This window comes from Saccopteryx bilineata, chromosome X, assembly GCF_036850765.1.
Source record: "Saccopteryx bilineata isolate mSacBil1 chromosome X, mSacBil1_pri_phased_curated, whole genome shotgun sequence".
NCBI lineage: Eukaryota > Metazoa > Chordata > Mammalia > Chiroptera > Emballonuridae > Saccopteryx > Saccopteryx bilineata.
This window is the reverse complement of record NC_089502.1, coordinates 110,610,455-110,629,167: the sequence shown is the minus strand read 5'-3', so window position 1 is coordinate 110,629,167 and position 18,713 is coordinate 110,610,455. Positions and strand designations below refer to the sequence as shown.

General features: G+C 47.6%; 1 pseudogene; it reads right to left on the bottom strand.

Annotated features, from left to right (window-relative positions):
* Positions 1-15,521: 15,521 nt before the first annotated feature.
* On the bottom strand, positions 15,522-15,591 carry LOC136317991 (U6 spliceosomal RNA; annotated as a pseudogene).
* Positions 15,592-18,713: the final 3,122 nt, after the last annotated feature.

Below are 18,713 nucleotides of genomic sequence, written 5' to 3'. Positions count from 1 at the left end.
TCTCTTTCCTTATGGCTTTTCTCTGTGCAATCTTGCCCGCCAAGCCTTAAAAAAAGGTAAGAGGTTTTGCTATTGTTGATTCACAGTCTGTTTTTTGTAATAGAATTTTTACCTGACAGTGTTTTTCTTAAACACATTAGAAATACATTACATAAATCATGTTTCTCCACTTTTTTTCCAGAAATAAAAATGAATCCACCAAACAGTCCTATCATCCTAATGCATTAAACAGTTCATTTTCTATCTTTCCTTTCAATGTCTTCCTGATCTACTTTTTAAAAAATTGAGGTAAAATTTCCATAACATGAAATTAACCATTTAAGTGAACCATTCAGTGGCATTTAGAACATTCAGCAGCTTGTATAACTGTCCCCTCTCTCGAGTTCCATACTACTTCCGTCGTTTCTAAATAAAACCCTGGACCCATTAGGAAGATACTTCCCATTCCCTCCTCCTCCCAGCCCCTGGCAATCACCTAATGCAACTTATGAAAAAATGGATTAATTTTTCGTTGTAAAATATGCATAACGAAATTTACCATTTTAACTCTTTTTAAGTGCGCAGTGTAGGGGCATTAAGTCACCATCCATCTCTAGAACTCTTTTATTATCCCAAACTGAAACTCTGTCCTCAAAAAACACTAACTCCCCTTCCCCCAGCCCCAGGCACCCACTATTCTACTTTCTGTCTCAGTGAGTCTTGACTATTTTAGGGACCCCATCTAATGGGAATCAGCCAGTATTTGTCACTATGTGTCTGGCTTATTTCACTTAGTAGAATGTCTTCAAGGTTCATCAATGTTGTAGCATGTGTCAGAATTTCATTCCTTTTAAGGTCAAGTCATATTCCATTGTGTGGATCCACCACCTTTGTTTATCCATTCATTTGTCGATGGACACTTGGCTTGTTTCCATGTTTTGGCTATTGTGAATAGTGCTGCTATGAACATGGGTGTATCTGCTGGGCCTAATCCACTTTTAACAAACATTAGTTGCAGTGGTACATCAGGCAGTTTGGCGTCCTCATATTTCCTTTAATGTTATATATCACACCTGTCTTTTTCCATGTTGTCAAATGGTCTTTGTAATCATCTTCTCAGTAGCTGCGTAGTCCATCTAGTAACTTGATTTTCACAAGGAAATGCAGCACCAGTTTAAACAAGTTCTTTTTTAAAATTATTAAGTGACAGGTGGGGAGCCAGAGCCAGACTCCCGCATGTACCCCAACCAGGACCCACCCAGCAAGCCCCTTACCATTTTAGGTGAACCTTGATGCTCTGCCCATCTGGGCCACTGCTCTGTTGCTTGGCTACCGAGCTATTTTAGCACCTGAGATGATTCCATGGAGCCATGCAGGGGTCATCAAGCTTTTTATAAAAACCGCCCACTTTTGCAGTGCTGGTCAACCTGGTCCCTACCGTGCAACCAAACAGCGCTGCGATTGGCCCATCATGAAAGCTGGAACGCCCATTAGTGGGCGGTAGGGACCAGGTCTACCAGCACTGCAAAAGTGGCCCTGACGACCCCTGGTCAGGGCCAACTTTGCTTGAACAATTCCAGCCATGGCTGTGGGAAGGGACGACAGGGGGGGGGGGGGAGATGTGGGGGAAGGGTGGAGAAGCAGGTGGTCGCTTCTCCTGAGTTCCCTGACCAGGAATCAAACCCAGGACTTCCACACATTGGGCCGACGCTCTACCACTGAGCCAACCGGCCAGACCTACACAAGTTCTTACAACCCTTTCCATCCTGTGTCTTTTGAAGGTTTGAAGCAGGACACATTTGGAGAACTCCCTGGGAGAAGCAGTTCGAGCCTGTAGCTCGGACACCCCTTGCCTCTCTTCCTTTCACTCCCCATGCTCGTCCCCACCGAAGCCTCAGGAAACAGAAGGAGACGGCCATGTCTTGAAAACAGACAACAACAAGCTAAAAGACAAGGAGATGTGCTTCTGTGATGTTCTCTACCGGAAGTAGGAGAGGGGAAACGGAGGCGAGAAGAAGCTTAAAGCAGAGCAGAAGTGCATTGTGATGAGCTTGCATTCGGCCTGGGTGTGCAGCTGCCAGGGCCTTGGTGCCCCCACCTTCACCTGCATCCTGCATCCTTTGTGTGCATGCTTTGATAACCCCACAATGTGCCAGAACACCGACCTCCCGTGCTTTCCTTGGCTGTGTCAAATGATATCAGGAGGCCTCATGTTTCTTAGGAGCACGAGCAGGAATACCAGAAGCAGAAAAAGCCTTTTGAGAACCCGGGACCTGCTGCTGACAGCCCTGGGTGCCTGGTAGGGAAAGAAAATGTTTTATTTGGCTTTGTTTTAGTCGCATAGCCTCATCTCCCCGCCCCAGTCACCTTTACAGCATCACTTGAAGCAACAAAGCAGCTTAATTATGCTGCCTTTGAAAACTTTGAACTAGGCAGGCTCGGTCCCCTGTGTTAAAAATCCTTTCCCTCCTTTAAGAGCTGAAAGGAGCTTCCTGCTCAGCCTGGTTTTAAACCCCTCACGCCAAGCATGGAAAATTCTATAAATACCAATGCAAACCTGGAGTTTAACCTTTAATTATTCTAGCCTCCAGCTCCACCTCACGATTCCACCATTTTCTTTCTGCACATATGCTCTCTTTAAACTCTGTCCAGAGCTTGATCACCATTAATAAGAAAAATCGCCTTGGAAAGACTTTCAGAGGCACCTGAAAATGAATAGGAATCGTAAAAGTGGGTGTAATCTTCGGAGAACCGCTCATGTGGATTGATGCCGGAGGCTTGCATCAGTTTGATTGTCTGAAATCACCACAGTACCCTCAAGGCAGGTAAAGCCTATATATTGACTTGGCTCCATATTCTCCCGGTGGTCTCCGGAAGCATTTGTTCTGCAGTAGCCCTCTGTTCTTGTCATCTACAGCTACATAATAAAGCACCCCAAAATGAGTGGCGCTGACCAACAATCACATATTTTGCTCACAAACATCCAGTCTGGGCAAGGCCAGTGGGGACAGCTTGTCTGCTCCACACAGCCACCCCTGGGGTGGTTCAAAAGGGAGGCGGTGACTTGACAGCTGGGGGCTGGAATCATCCAAAAGCCCCCTCACTCCCAGGTTTGCTGGGATCTCAGCTGGGGTTGATTGCGGCCTCTCCATGTGGCTCTTGGCTTCCTCACAGCATGGCGGCTGAATTCTAAGGGTGAGTCCCCAGGAAACAAGGTAGACAGACATGCATGGAGTTTTTATGACCTAGCTTCGGAAGTCACATGGCTTCACCTTTGCTGTCTTCTAATGGTTGAGGCAGTTGTGACGTCCTGATTGGGTTCAAGGGAAGAGGACATAGATTTCACCACTGGAAGTGTTGTTGTCATAGGAGTGTCATTGTCACATGGAAGAAAAGCCTGAAGAATGGGAGTTATTGTGGTGGCTGTATTCCTCTGCTCAGGCTGCCACAACAAAGTACCACACACAGGGTGGCTTACACAACCGAAATCTATTTTCTCATAGTCGTGGAGGCTGGAAGTCCAGGATCAAAGTGTCAGCAGAGTTGGTTTCTCCAGAGGCCTCTCCCCTTGACTCGCAGAGAGCTGCCTTTCCGCTGTGTTCTCACGTGGCCTTCCCTCCGTGTGTGCTTGTCCCTGGCGCCTCCTCCTCTTTCACAAAGATGCCAGTTCTATTGGATTAGGGCCCACACTTATGACCTCATTAAACCTTAATTACCTTTTAAAGGCTCCGTCTCCAAATGTAGTCACATTGGGGGTTGGTGCTTTAACATGTGAATTTTGGGGACATACAATTCAGTCCATAGCAGTGGACATCTTTGAAAAGTAGAATCTACTACAGGCCATTAGCTGTTTTCCTCTCTCTCTCTCTTTCTGTCTCTCAAGCTGAGAGCATCCTCCGTGAGTAATAAGTGGGTCAAAAGGATAGTGTTGAGTTGGAACTGCAGGTAAGGTTTGGAAGATGCTGACCCACAAAACTCTTTCCCTTCATGAGCCGAGTCCACCTGATAAGTTTGGGGCACAGAAGTGTTTGAGGACTAGCAGTGGCCATCTGCAAGCCAAGGACAAGGACAAGCAGCTGGCACTTCTCTCTGGTCATCGTAGTTTGATGCAGTGAAAGACAGAAGGTGCTGGAAAGTACCAGTTTATTCTTGTTCTCTCCTGTCTCGCATGCAGTTCTGCTTCCTGATTGCTGGCCCTGCTGGGCCACAGCCACACCACACCGGGCCCGCCACCAGACACAGAGACACAGCTTCCCTGGGCACCTCCCCAGGCTCTCCTTCATGGCCCCACGCTGGCTGCAGAAGGACCAGCTAGCGACTCTTCTCCGGCCCTGCAACTTCCCCTCCAGGCCTTTTCTTTCCCACATGCTCCTACAGAAGGGTCAGGTCTTGCTCCACTATGAAGCCCTTAGTTCATAATCCTCATCACAGTCTGAGTCCTGCTACACTCTGATTGGTCCAACCCTCCTCATCGTGTCTATCCCAGTCTCTTCACGGTAATGCCCCGGCATGAGCCCATGAATTTGATGAGAATTATTCTTAATGGAGACCTCAGCTGCCCGAGGTCTGGCCAATGCCCTAGAGATAAGACATGCACACATGTAACTCTAAGTAACAATACTTGAAGACAAACAGGGTCAGCATTGTAGGGGAGATAGAAATGACATAGCCCAGGGGTTCAAGGGAGTAAGATATTTTCTGGAGTGGAGCACGCAGTCAGGATTATTTGACATCTTACTGTTTCATCAGAGTCGGGCATAAGCTCTGGCTGATAGTGACTGCCCAGAGCGAGGTTTGCACAGTGGAGGGAGAGGAACCCAGAAGGTTCAGAACAGAGTTTCTGATCTAAGCGGGACACATCTCCTTGTCTCCACACCCTGAATGGCGGTGTTGGAGTTGGGTCAGGGCAGGAGAGGTGTGTGCCCTTTCGGGACTGTATGAAGCTGGGAGGAACCTTTGTTCCCACCTTGAGGGCCCTGAGCACCCTCTCTACCACAGAGTACGGAGTGCTTCAGCTCCTGGCTCTGGATGGTTCTCATTAGGCCCAGCACCAAGGTGTGTCCTCACTTTTTCCGTAACGTCATTCTCTCCCCCAGGGTTTTGAAACAGTGTGAACACAACAAAACACTGGAGAGCCCATGGTTTCTGCACACAGCACTTCAAGGGGACAGGTCCCTCCTACTTTCAACGACAGCGCCATAATAATTCCTCAACATTAAAAAAAAATTAACCCACCCAACAAGTTAATAAATCAGTTTGATATGGTGAGCTCACTTTCAGGTGACTTTTGAGAGGTCTCAACCCCAAGAGTGAAACACTTTAACACACCCTCCATTCTATATATATTTATTTACTTATAAGTTATGTTCATGAGCTAATTTCTTTTTCCAAGATCACAAGGCCATATATATGTGTGTGAGGTCCATTATTAACAATTGAAATTGAATATCCACATTTCAAATTACATTCTTTTTTTTTTTTTTTTTTAATTCATTTTAGAGAGGAGAGAGAGAGACAGAGACAGAGACAGGGGGGAGGAGCTGGAAGCATCAACTCCCATATGTGCCTTGACCAGGCAAGCCCAGGGTTTCAAACCGGCGACCTCAGCATTTCCAGGTCGACGCTTTATCCACTGCGCCACCACAGGTCAGGCTCAAATTACATTCTTATTAAGCCTGAGGTTTTATAAACATACTCCCTGTCACATCTGATGAGGTTGCCGCCGCTCCTCCTAGGACTAGCTGAACTGCGGGCGCTGTCAGTTTTTTCCTAGCTGAGCTTGCACTCCCACCGTTAACCTTCAAGCCACAGTTTCTTTCAAGGAACCATATAAAGCCTCTTGCCCATTTTGTGATGATGAGTTTAGTTAGAGCTAGATAATATCTGTAAATACACTCAACATGGTACCTGTACTAGGCTATTTACTGAAGGTGAACAATCACACGAGGGGCGCTGTCCCACCGATGGGACTGCCCCTCTTCCCTTGGCATCCCGTCCTTGCCTGCTACACTGGACACTGACACACAGCCTCGATGAGGCACCAGGGTCAATCTGCAGGGTGCCTGTTGGTCACTGCAATGGTCAGCTCTTGCTTCAATAATGCTGCAGATCAAACATTCCAAACCCCGCAGCTTACAACAATAGGCAGTCTTTGTTTTTGCTCATAGTGTTGCAGGGGTGTGGGAGACTGCAAGCTGACAGGGTCCTTGCAATTTAGTTTTTGAGGAACAGAGGTGTGGGGAAGTGGCAGTAAGCTGACAGGGCCCTTGCTGCCCATCCCCCCACCTCACTTGCTTAAGTTGCTAAAGGCTAAGCTCTTCCCCACACCTCCATGTTGGCTATGACGCTGAGTGTTTCTACTCCTCCCATCTCCACTTGTTTGATTAAGTTGCTAGAGGCAATTATGCATGGTGGGGGGATTTCTGTTTATGCCTCAGATCTGTGACTTTGTGTGGGAGACTTCCTTATTTGCATATGGCTCTGCACTATATAATAAAGCAGACTGGGGGTTTTGCTCTGCACTGACTTGCTATCAGCTTGCAGAGACCTCCCGATCCCAGATTTTTTCTCTCTGAGTTTATTTCTTTATTCCACACTGTTCTCACTCAGGACCTGGACAATTACTAGCTGCGCTGGTCTACAGCACAGGGGGTTGGATTGATCTCGGCTGGGCTGGGCTATTTGAGGTTGCAGGTTGGCTGGGCTTGGTTTCAGGTTGCAGATTTTGTGCAGATCTGGAGCCCAGGCTAATGCGATTGCAGCCACCTAAGATCTGTTCTTCTCTTGGTGATGGCAGAAGCTCTGGAGGGTGAACGACACCACACAACACATTGAAAGTGCCTGTTAACAAACCACATCAGGTCAAAGCAAAGCACTTGGTTATGCCCAACCTGACTGGGGTGGGGAGAGTGTATGCCACCCATAGTGCTGGCACTGCAAAGTTACATGGCAAAGGTATTCATTCTATTGCGCATGAGTGATAAATTAGGATCAACAAGCCAAATTACCACAGTGATATAGACAGAAATTCTAAAGTTCTGATATCTTCTTCCTAACTGTATTAGTTTACTAAGATTGCCATAGCAAAGTACCACAAACTGGGTGGCTTATATAACAGAAATATTTTGTCTCACAGTCTGGAGGCTGGAAGTCCAAGATCAATGTATCAACAGGATCGGTTCTTTCTGAGAGCTCTGAGGAAAGATCTGCTCCTGGCCTCTCTCCACAGCTTACCTCTCCCTGTGTCTTTTTACATTGTCTTCTCTCGTAGCATTTCTGTATCCAAATCCCCCTCACCCCGTTTTAAGGACACTCGTTATATCTTTTATGGCCTACCCTAATGACTTTATTTTAATTCAAGTTACTTCTTTAAAGATCCTATCTCCAGGCCCTGGCCTGTTGGCTTAGCGGTAGAGCGTCGGCCTGGCGTGCGGGGGACCCAGGTTCGATTCCCGGCCAGGGCACATAGGAGAAGCGCCCATTTGCTTCTCCACCCCCCCTCCTTCCTCTCTGTCTCTCTCTTCCCCTCCCGCAGCCAAGGCTCCATTGGAGCAAAGATGGCCCGGGCGCTGGGGATGGCTCCTTGGCTGCTGCTCCAGGCGCTAGAGTGGCTCTGGTCGCGGCAGAGCAACGCCCCCGGAGGAGCAGAGCATCACCCCCTGGTGGGCAGAGCGTCGCCCCCTGGTGGGCGTGCCGGGTGGATCCCGGGTCGGGTGCATGCGGGAGTCTGTCTGACTGTCTCTCCGTTTCCAGCTTCAGAAAAAATACAAAAAAAAAAAAAAAAAAAAAAAAAAAAAAAAGATCCTATCTCCAAAAAGGTCACCTTCTGAGGTACTAGAGGTTATGACTTCAACATATGACTTTGGGGAGGACACAAGTCATCCCATTAACACTACCCCTGAAAGGATTGTCTTCTGTGCCACTCAGGGGTGTTCCCCACTTTGGAGACTTTCTGGCATACAGACCATTGGAGAAGGTTCTCTTGCACCTAGCCAGGACTGACACCTCTCGGCCCAGTGTTGAGCAGAGGACAAAGGCTCTAGACTTTCAGACTCCACCCCCACCCCCAGGACAATCAGGAGAAGCCGTGACCTCTTTGGTCACACCATAGCCAAGCCTTAAGTTCAGCAACACATCTCACACTCAGCTTGCTGGGGCAGGGGAATCTGTCCCATTGGCTATAAGGTGTCATGGAGGTTAAACCTGTGTGTCAGTCTTAGCACATATGAAATAAGTACTCTGCCTCCCTTTGGTGCGGTATTGTGATGCTTAATGTTTGCCAGAAGGGCCCAGAGGAAAGGGCAGGATAAATCCCACTGATGATTTTATGGAACAACGCTGCTTTTCTTACTCATGTTCAGGAAGGGGTCTGGGACAAATGATAGAACTCACATAAGTTCCAGCGAACAGGGCAGAGTGGCCGGCATGTACGCATGCAGTAAATATCTTTAACACTTTATAAGAGAGCGCAAGGAGGCAATTCTCTTAGCTGACTGCCCCATAATGTTGGTCTGATGCATTCCTGAGTGATGTGGCCCATATGTGCTCCCTGCAACAGCAGAAACAAGTGTCCTTTCTGCCCTGTCAGCATTTTCTGTTCTGGCGTAAATTAGGTACATTCTAGTCATTTCATTAAGAAACTATGTCTCTGATGTGACGTGTCAGGTTTCCAGAGCATGACAGAAAAACCTGCCTGTGGCTGGGACAGCCATTTCGCCTGAATACAATGACAGCTCCTGAGACACCTGGCCAGTAGGGACAGGAGGAGGAGGGGGAGGCACAAGCATCCACACTAGACACATCACCGCGGACTACGACACGAGATCGTAACGGAGTGATCAGCGGCTTCCTTTCTTCCTCCCCACCAGCACGCCTGGTATCCGGATAGTTCAGACATCTGGAATTATGACTGGTTAAATGCAGTCACACACAGATTTCTTTCTGTGGAAATATTCTGATCTAAGACCCAGGGGGGCAAGGATATTGGGTAATTGCTATCTTTGCAATAAACATATTATGGAAGTTTATAAACTTGGCCTATGTCTTGGCTGCTTCGGGCTTCTGGTGTGCTTGGGATGGCTTTGATTTTGAAATCTCTGAGAGGCTAGGCAGACTTGCCTCTCCTTGCATTAACAGTGCAATCTAATAAGCATATCTGTGGAAAGTCCTGTTTGGGGTAATTTGGGGCAGACCAAAGGACAGAGTACTTTTTACGAAAAGCATGTATGTGACCCAACTGGAATTGGGAAGAATGGGAAATATCCAAGCTATTCTGTGCACACAACATCTAATCTCTCTTTCAGAGAGAAGGAATTCAAATGAGCCTCTGCCATTAAAACTTTGATTATCAGAAGATTATAGAGTCTATAATCATTGGGTCTACAATCTTTATACAACATCAGGGCGGTTAACTCTTTCATGGACCAGTACAGAATTTCTGGTGGACAGGCGCCAGTTCACAGACCAGCGGTTGAAAACCACTGCCCTGTGTGAAACTTTCTTGCCACCTCCTGGTGTCACCTCACCCTCCCCAGGCTACTGACCACTGAAGGCAGAGAACGTGCTCTGTGGGTTGATATGTACTTGGCCGGCTGCTGGTTTTCCTCTTCCCCCTTCTTAGTCACTGGGAAAGATTAGCCTTCAGGAATGTGGTTAGCACACGCTGCACTCATAACTCAACCCAGTCTATCACAGCACACAATCACAGGAAATACCGCATGTCATTACAACGTGCACGCTCACGCGTCAGTCCCCACACACGCCACACGTCGGAATGTGTACAGAACCATATTGTACCCAGACACACGTTACCACACACCCTCCATTCTGTGCCCACAACTCGCCGCTGTGCCCGGCATACACTTGGGCCCCAGGGGTTAGGGGAGAGAGTTCTTTCTTCTTTTTTAAATCCCTGTGTCTACTTTGTTTCTGATTCTAGGCTCAGTCCACAAGGGTCAAGAATTGTTAAGAAAGCCGATCTTGGCCTCACTCCAAGCACCAGAAGGGTTGGGGCCAGAGATTGTGCTATTCCAGTGGAGGGACAGGAGGTCCACTGTCGCCTGCCTCGGATCTGTTTGTGTCCTGCAGACCGTCTGTGCTAAGCCAAATGTCCACTCAGGCTTCTGCGCATGCCTACCGTGTCCCTTTACCCTTTGAACCAAGCTCTTTTCTGCCACTGGAATGTTCTTTCCCCTTTTCTCTGCCTATTGAAATCTTCCCCTTTCCTCAATGCCGCGCACAAGCTCCACCTCCCCTGAAAAGCCCAGCTGGATATGATCTCTTTTTCTCATTTCAACTCCTTAAAGCTTTATTTTCTGTAGCACTCATTGGACCCAAAGTAAACACTGCCATTGGGCGTTTGGGGGATTTTTTGTGCATGTAAGAGCAAGGACTTTGTTTTGTACTTCTCTGCCTCCCGCGGGAGCCTAAATATGACTAGTTGCACACAATAGGCACTCTGCAGGTGTTTGCAGCTGGTGATAGTAATACTAACAGTTACTGTTAATTGAGTGCCTACTGTGTGCCAGGCACCTTATCTAGATGATTTTATTTAACCTTTTTGATTTTGATTAAATACAGTTTGCATCGCAATAGTTTAATATGTTCTCTTTATAAAAGTGAATATGTAATACAGAGTAAAAAGAGAAAGTCTCTCTTTTTCCACTTCCACCCCTTGACCCTATCCCCTTACTTCCCTTTCAAGAGAGAGCCACCTCTAATAGTTTGGTCTGCCTGACCTTTGTCTATAGATAGATATAAAAGCTCTGTGGCTAATATACATATAGAGTTTTAAATAACCATATATGGAATTATACCATATGTATAGCAACTCACAGTGTAAGCTTTACAAAATCTTAAGAGGTCTTATTATTTTTATTTTAGATTTGAGAAAAATTGAGACAAACCGAGGTGAATGAACTTTCCAAGGTCACCCAGGTGGAAAGTAGAAGAGGCAGGGTTATGAACCTGGTCTCTGCTCTTTCATCCGAATCATTGTGGGGTCTCCAGAGTTGCCTCTGGACCGCCTGTGTCGGAACACCTGGGGAGCTTGCTAAACGTATAGGCTTCCACCTGCCCCTCAGCCCCGGGGTTCTGACTCAGTAGGTTGAAGGATGAGGCTCTGGATGCTGTAGGGTCATGATCACCCACAGGTGATTCTGGTGTATGCTGAGGTTTATAAACACACTCCTTTGAAAGTATCGTGGGTGGTCTCCTATTTTCTAGCACCTGTCTGTGCCAGCTATAGGGACAGTGAGGGTGGGGGCAGGGGGACAGTGGAGTGGTGGTGTAGCCCTCCTGAGCCAGGCTATGTAGGTTCAAATCTTGGCTCTACTACACTCAACTATAACTGGGGCAAATTAATTAACCTCTCTGGGCCTCAGTCTCCTCATCTGTAAAATGGGGATGGTAGACAATAACACCTCACTCATAGGGATACTGTGAAGATTACCGTATTTTTCGCTCCATAAGATGCACCTGACTATAAGACACACCTAGGGTTTTAAGGAGGAAAATAAGAAAAAAAATATTCTGAGGCCCTGGCCAGTTGACTCAGTGGTAGAGCGTCGGCCTGGCGTGCAGGAGTCCTAGGTTCGATTCCCGACCAGGGCACACAGGAGAAGCGCCCACCTGCTTCTCCACCCCTCCCCCTCTCCTTCCTCTCTGCCTCTCTCTTCCCCTCCCGCAGCCAAGGCTCCATTGGAGCAAAGTTGGCCCGGGCGCTGGGGATGGCTCTGTGGCCTCTGCCTCAGGCGCTAGAATGGCTCTGGTTGCAACAGAGTGACGCCCCAGATGGGCAGAGCATCGCCTCCTGGTGGGCATGCCGGGTGGATCCCGGTCGGGCGCATGTGGGAGTCTGTCTGACTGCCTCCCCGTTTCCAACTTCAGAAAAATACAAAAAAAAATATTCTGAACCAAATGGCGTGTTAAAATTTTTAATAAAATACCATATTTTTTGCTCCATAAGATGCACGGGCATTTTCCCTTCCACTTTTGGGGGGAAAAAGGTGCGTCTTGAGTGAAAAATACGGTAAATGGTGCTGATAGACATAAAGTGTAACAGACACACAGAGTAACACCTGTACAAGTTGCCACTGTTGTTAGAACCAAACTATTCTGGAAGTTTTCTGGGGCTCCTCAGGCCTCTCCCGCCAGCGTTTAACAGCAGGGTGAGACACATTGCGGTTCTCAGTGACATTCTCAGATTGGGTCTTTTCTGAGGGCACCTGCCCAAACATCCTGCTCGAGTCTGCCTAGGAAGAACCACTTGAGTTGAGGCCACTCCTTGCCATCTGCTCAGGGACAGGCAGCCGGAAGGGGCTCCAGGGCAGCTAGCCACCTCAAGAGGCTTCTCCTTGTGTCTGATCTACTTCTCTCCTGCTGTTTGCTTCAAAGGGCAGCCCTTGGCAGGTGCTGCTCTGGCCAGGATCTCTGCACTGCCCACAGCACTCGTCCCCAGCTGAGCGGCCCCCAGTGCAGGCCTTCTCTGGAGAACTGCTCTTATCTAAAGAAACAGCCTCTCGGCCCTGGCCAGTTGGCTCAGCGGTAGAGCGTCGGCCTGGCGTGCGGGGGACCCGGGTTCGATTTCCGGCCAGGGCACACAGGAGAAGAGCCCATTTGCTTCTCCACCCCTCCGCCGCACCTTCCTCTCTGTCTCTCTCTTCCCCTCCTGCAGCCAAGGCTCCATTGGAGCAAAGATGGCCTGGGTGCTGGGGATGGCTCCTTGGCCTCTGCCCCAGGCGCTAGAGTGGCTCTGGTCGCGGCAGAGCGACGCCCCGGAGGGGCAGAGCGTCGCCCCTGGTGGGCGTGCCGGGTGGATCCCGGTCGGGCGCATGCGGGAGTCTGTCTGACTGCCTCCCCGTTTCCAGCTTCAGAAAAAAAAACAAAAACAGCCTCTCCCAGAGCTGATGGCCTGGGGCTTATGTGCCCTCCTGCCCTTTTGGGGGTGGTCTGCAGTAACTGACTGATTTGGGGGATATAAAGGACTGGCCCCTCGTGTCAAGCATTGTGGTGAACGACTCTATGATGCTGCACTCCCTGTGCTGGAACAAGCCGAGGCTGCCTTTGCCCAAGTCTCCATCTTTGCTTGGCTTCTTGCCCTGTCCTCGTCTGTTTCCCTCCACCCTTCCTTTGTTTCCTGACTGAGCCCTTCCTCGATCATTCACCTACACAAGAATCAATGTCTGGGGTCCGCTTCTGGGGGACCTTACCCAAGACACTGCTGGCGATAATATTGCTGGCAATGTTCGGGGACCGTTACCAAGCCATCCTCTGTCCCTCACTTAAGTAATTAGTTCCCTCCAAGGGCCTGTTTTCTAGCCTCTAATCAGAAGCTGGCATGGGGGGAAGGTATGATAAATGAAAGAGGGAGCCGTGGTGCAGTGTGACGCCCGGAAACCTGGGAGCCAGGAACAGTGGGAATGTCCCGCTCAAAACCGAGCGTCAAGTCCTCTGGCTGGAGGAACTCATTTGCCCTTTCTTTTCTGCACTTTTGCCACAAGGTCAGGAGCCCTGAATACCACAAAATAACGGTGCTGCTTGTTGCAGATACATTAAACCTAACACAGCAAAGGCTGTACGTGGGAAAGGCAAGACATCGTTACACCTATTCACATCAATGCATTGGAGGTTTTTCCCTCCTTCTTTTTCCAAGAGAGAGGAGAAGAGATGAGAGACAGACTTCTACATAAGCCCCAACTGGGATCCACCTGGCTACCCCTGTCTGGGGCTGATGCTCTGCCCATCTGGGGCCATGCTTGCAACCAAGCTATTTTTAGCACCTGAGGTGGAGGTTCCACAGAGCCCTCTTCAGCACCCAGGGCCGATGAGCTTGAACCAATAGAGCCATGGCTGTGAGAGGAGAAGAGAGAGAGAGAAAAGGGGGAGAGGGAGGGGTGAAGGAGAAGATGGTCACTTCTCCTGTGTACTCTGCCTGGGAATAGAACCTGGGACTTCCACACACCGGGCCAACACTCTGCTGCCGAGCCAACCAGCCAGGGCCACAGTGGAGGTATGGAGGAGAAGGAAGATGCTGGAAGTTCACACAGGCCACTAATGTGGACCTGCTTCAGTCGCTTATAAAAACCAAATGGCCACCAGGAATGGCCATGCTACCCACTGCCTTTTGGTCGAGCACTGGCTTGACAATACCTGTTGACATCAGAGCCTTTATGTTTCTGTCTGCGGTGCAGCTCCCTGAATACTGTCTTTCCAGAAATGGCTGCTGTAATGCTGGGCATTCGGTTTTTAACCCCCTTTCTTAATTCTCCAAACAAAACTGTGTGATACGTAGCCTGTTTCTTCCCTTCAGAGGTCAGGGCTGGAGAAGGTTGGGAAAAGGGAGGTCAGATACAATTAAAGACACTTTGATTCTCTATAAAAATTACTTGTGATTTTAATACAAAATATGAGACACTAGAGAAAAATGTAAAAAAACAAACCCCACACACACTTAGGGGGAAGTCTAACAACTTTCTGTGTAAATTTTAACTCACAAATAATGTTTAGTCATTCTTTTAATTGTTCTTTTTCGGCTTCAGGGTGAGCCTTTAATTTACTTCCAACCACGTTTCACTGCATTTTGAAAAATGTCAGGGTAAGTCTTCCCAGCTCCCTCCTAACCGGTGTGTCCATGTGGACGGTCCAATATTCACTCAATTAACCAACAGTATATATGTTGAATAGATTTTATTTTTAGACTACTTTTAGATTTTCAGAAAAACTGGGCAGATGGTATAGAGTTTCCATATCACCACCCACCTCAGTTTTCCCTATTATGGTCTTGCAGTAGAATATTGGTTTGATACCGATGAATTAATATTGGTAAATTATTGTTAACCAATCTCCATAGTCTACATGAGGGTTAACTCTTGGTGTTGGCATTCTATGGGTTTTGTCAAATGCATAATATCACGCATCCTCCATTACAGTGTCATACAGAATAGTTTCACTGCCCTAAACATCCCCTGCGCTCCATCTGTCCATTCCTCCCCCTCTCTGTCCCTTGAACCCCTGGCAAACACTGATCTTTTTACTGTCTCCATAATGTCATATAGTTGGACTCAGAGTATGTAGCCTTTTCAGACTGGCTATTTTCATCTCATAATATGCATTTCAGATTCCCCCATGTCTTTTCATGGCCTGATAGCTCATTTCTTTTTAGTGCTGAATGATATCCCATTGTCTGGGTTTACATACCCCTCATTATCTACTACACATGGATATGTGAGCTAAGGAGAGCCAAAGGGGGCGAAGAATCAGTCTTTACCTTTGAGAAACTTCTAGTCTAGTCAGGAAGAGAAGACATACGCCATGCAAAGTCAGCTAAAAATATTAAACATGCCGAAAGACACATATGGGATGAAGAGCTGCTGGACCAGTGATGAGGCAGAAAGAGTTCGTGGAAGGTTCGAGGGAGGAAGTGTGATGGGAGCGGGGCAGGTGAGACAGGGAGGACAGAGAGGGGATTGAAGGAAGCTCTGTGTGTCGGTTCTACACCCCGTGTCCTGTCAGCAGGCTGCAGATGGAGAAGAGAGATGTGCACATTGTTCAGGGGCCATGCAAATCTTCTCTGCATTGTTCCAATTTTGGTCTATGTGCTGCTGAAGTGAGCACCACACTATTTTTATTTTTTTACTGTGGTGAAATACACATAACATAAAATTTCCCATCTTAAGCATTTTTAGGCCTAGCCTGTGGTGGCACAGTGGATAGAGCGTCGACCTGGAACACTGAGGTCACTGGTTTGAATCCCTGGGCTTGCCGGGTCAAGGCACATACAACAAGCAAGCAGTGAACAATTAAAATGAAGCAACTATGAGTTGATAGTTCTTGCTTCCCCCGTCCCTCTCTATAAAAATAAATAAATAAAAAGACTGGGCATAAGTTCCATCCCTGCAAAAGAGAATATTAAGATGTTTAAGTGTACAGTGGAGTGGCATTGAGTGCATTCACACTGTTGTACAACCATCACCACCATCATCTCCAGAACTTTTTCATCTTCCCCAAACTGAAATCTGTTCCCATTAAACTCCAACTCCCCCTGCCCCCTCCTCTAACCCCTCCGACCACCATTCTACTTTCTGTCTGTATGAAATTGACTCCCCTAGGGGCCTCATATAAGTAATATCATACAATGTTTGTCCTTTCGTGTCTGACTTACTGTTTTCCACAGTGGCTGCACCATTGTACGTTCCTGCCAGCAGTGTAGAAGAGTTCCAATTTCTCCACATCCTCACCAACACTTGCTGTTTTGTAGTTTTTTTTATAATAATCATCCTCATGGGTATGAAGTAGTCTCTTGTTGTGGTTTGGATTTCTTTAGCTAAATTTTATTTGTTGGGAAGGAGTTGAGAGTAAGGATTCCTGTACAGGATGTTAATTGTGAGTGGACTCAACTTTGCCTGTCAGTGACCAACCTTCTCACTTCTGGCGGTTTACTCATGTCCTCAGGGGCCTGCTGTATAAAATATGTATAGGCCCTGGTCGGTTGGCTCAGTGGTAGAGCGTCAGCCCAGCAAGTGGTTGTCCTGAGTTTGATTCACAGTTAGGACACACAGGAAGAGTGACCATCTGCTTCTCTACCCCTACCCCTTCTCTCTCTCTCTCTCTCTCTCTCTCTCCCTTTGTCTTCCCCTCCTGCAGCCATGGCTCAATTGGTTTGAGCGAGTTGGCCTCAGGCACTGAGAATGACTCTGTGGCGCTAAAAAGAGCTTGGTTGCCGAGCAAGGGAGCAATGCCCCAGATGAGCAGAGCATTGCTCATAGGGGGCTTGCCGGATAGATCCTGGTTGGGATGCATGCAGGAGTCTGTCTCTCTGCTTCCCCTCCTCACTTAATAAAAAATAAAAAGTTAAAATCCCTTTCCCACACTTCAACCTTCCTTCCCCAAGGATGATCAGTGTTATTGTTTGTATGTAAAATGTTCTTCTAAATATTTAAATGCACACAGATATGCACATATAATACAGCTGTGTTTTATCTTCTGTTCATTTGTTTTTCAATGGCAAGCAAGTTAAAATGCAGGGGACCCAATAGCTGGGGTGGAGAGGCCTGGGTAATCCCAGCATAAGAGCATTGGGTGCTGGGTGAGGGGAAGGAAAGAACGCAGATTTGGAAGCCACCCTATGTTTCTCCCTTTCTCCCACCTCTGTTAGCAAGGTCTTTGGTTTTGTTTTTGCAAGACATTCCATTGTCTGTTGTCAAGCACACACAAGACTTTCCAGTAAAGCCAAGGCCAAGGCCTGGCTGCTTTGGCTGATAAAGATGCAGTGAGCCACTTTTAGATTTGGGCCGTTTATTACTCGTCCCTGGGTTGTTGTCCCATGCTGACAAGGATGACACTGAAACCAGTGGGGCCGGATAAGCTAGTTCTGGACTGGCAGCGTAGAACCAGGCAGTTCATGGTCTGTAGCTTTATCCTGAGGGGAGCTGTGTGGGAGTCCCAGACCTCACGATAACCCAGGAGGCTAAGGAGAAATAGTCTCCTGAAAGCCTCCTAGGGGACACTGGGGGTGTTATGGGCTGAATTATGTCATCCCCAACCCAAATTCATACTGCTGAGGTCCTAACCCCCAGTACTCCGGATGTGACTGTGTGGACAGGCGGTCCCCGACTTAAGGATGGTTCAACTTAAGAGTTTTCAACTTTACAGTGCTGTGAAAGTGATACACATTCAGCAGAAACCGTACTTCAGATTTGGATTTTGGTCTTTTCCTGGGCTAGTGCTAAGTGCTATGATAATTTCTTGTGATGCTGGGAAGTGGCAGCAAGATGATTTTGCCCAACTGTAGACTGATTTAGGTGTTCTGAGCACGTTTAAGGTAGACGAGGCTCAGCTATGATGTTCAGTGGGTTAGGTGCATTATATGTGTTTTCACCTTACCATATTTTCAACTTACGATGGGTTTATCGGGATGTAACTCCATTATGAGTCAAGGAGCATTTGCATGTGGAGACAGGGCCTGTAAAGAGGCAATTAAAATAAGATCATGTGGGTGGGCCCTAATCCAGTCTGGTATCTTTATGAGAAGAGGCTATCAGGACAGAGGGTAGACAATGTGAAGACACAGGAGAAACCGGCCAATCACAAGCCGAAGAAAGAGGCCTGGAGCAGATCTTTTGCCCTCTGCCCTCAGAAGGAACCAACTTTGCTGATAACTTGATCTTGGACTTCTGGCCTTCAGAACTGTGAGAAGTTAAATTTCTATTGTTTAAACCACTCAGTCTGTGTTACTTTGTTACGGTAGCCAAAGCCAACTAATACAAGAGGCGAATGGAAGATGGCCTCAGAGCGATTCCTCATAGGCTTCCATCTTCTTGTGTTCTGCCAAGACTCAGATTAGTAGCAGATCAAGTCTTTCCTTCCTGGGACATGTGGACATGTGGAAGATCACCAGGGCGCTATAGTGCAGCTGTTGCTAGGGGAAAACCATCCTGCTTTGCGGATTCTGAGATACTGTGTTACCTGTGACTTCCAAATACTTTAAAGCGCGCGCGCACACACACACACACACACACACGCACACACACACACACGCACATGCACGCACACACACACATTCACTTGTAAACTTGTAATGTATGGTTTTAACTTAAAATTTTTTATTTTAAAGATGAGATTATGCTCTGCTTACTTCTTTGAAAGACTTTTTTCACGTGACAGGCAGTATATAGGCTGTCTTACAGTGGCCACTTGACCCTGGGATCACCACTATAATAGTGCACTTTTTTTTTTTT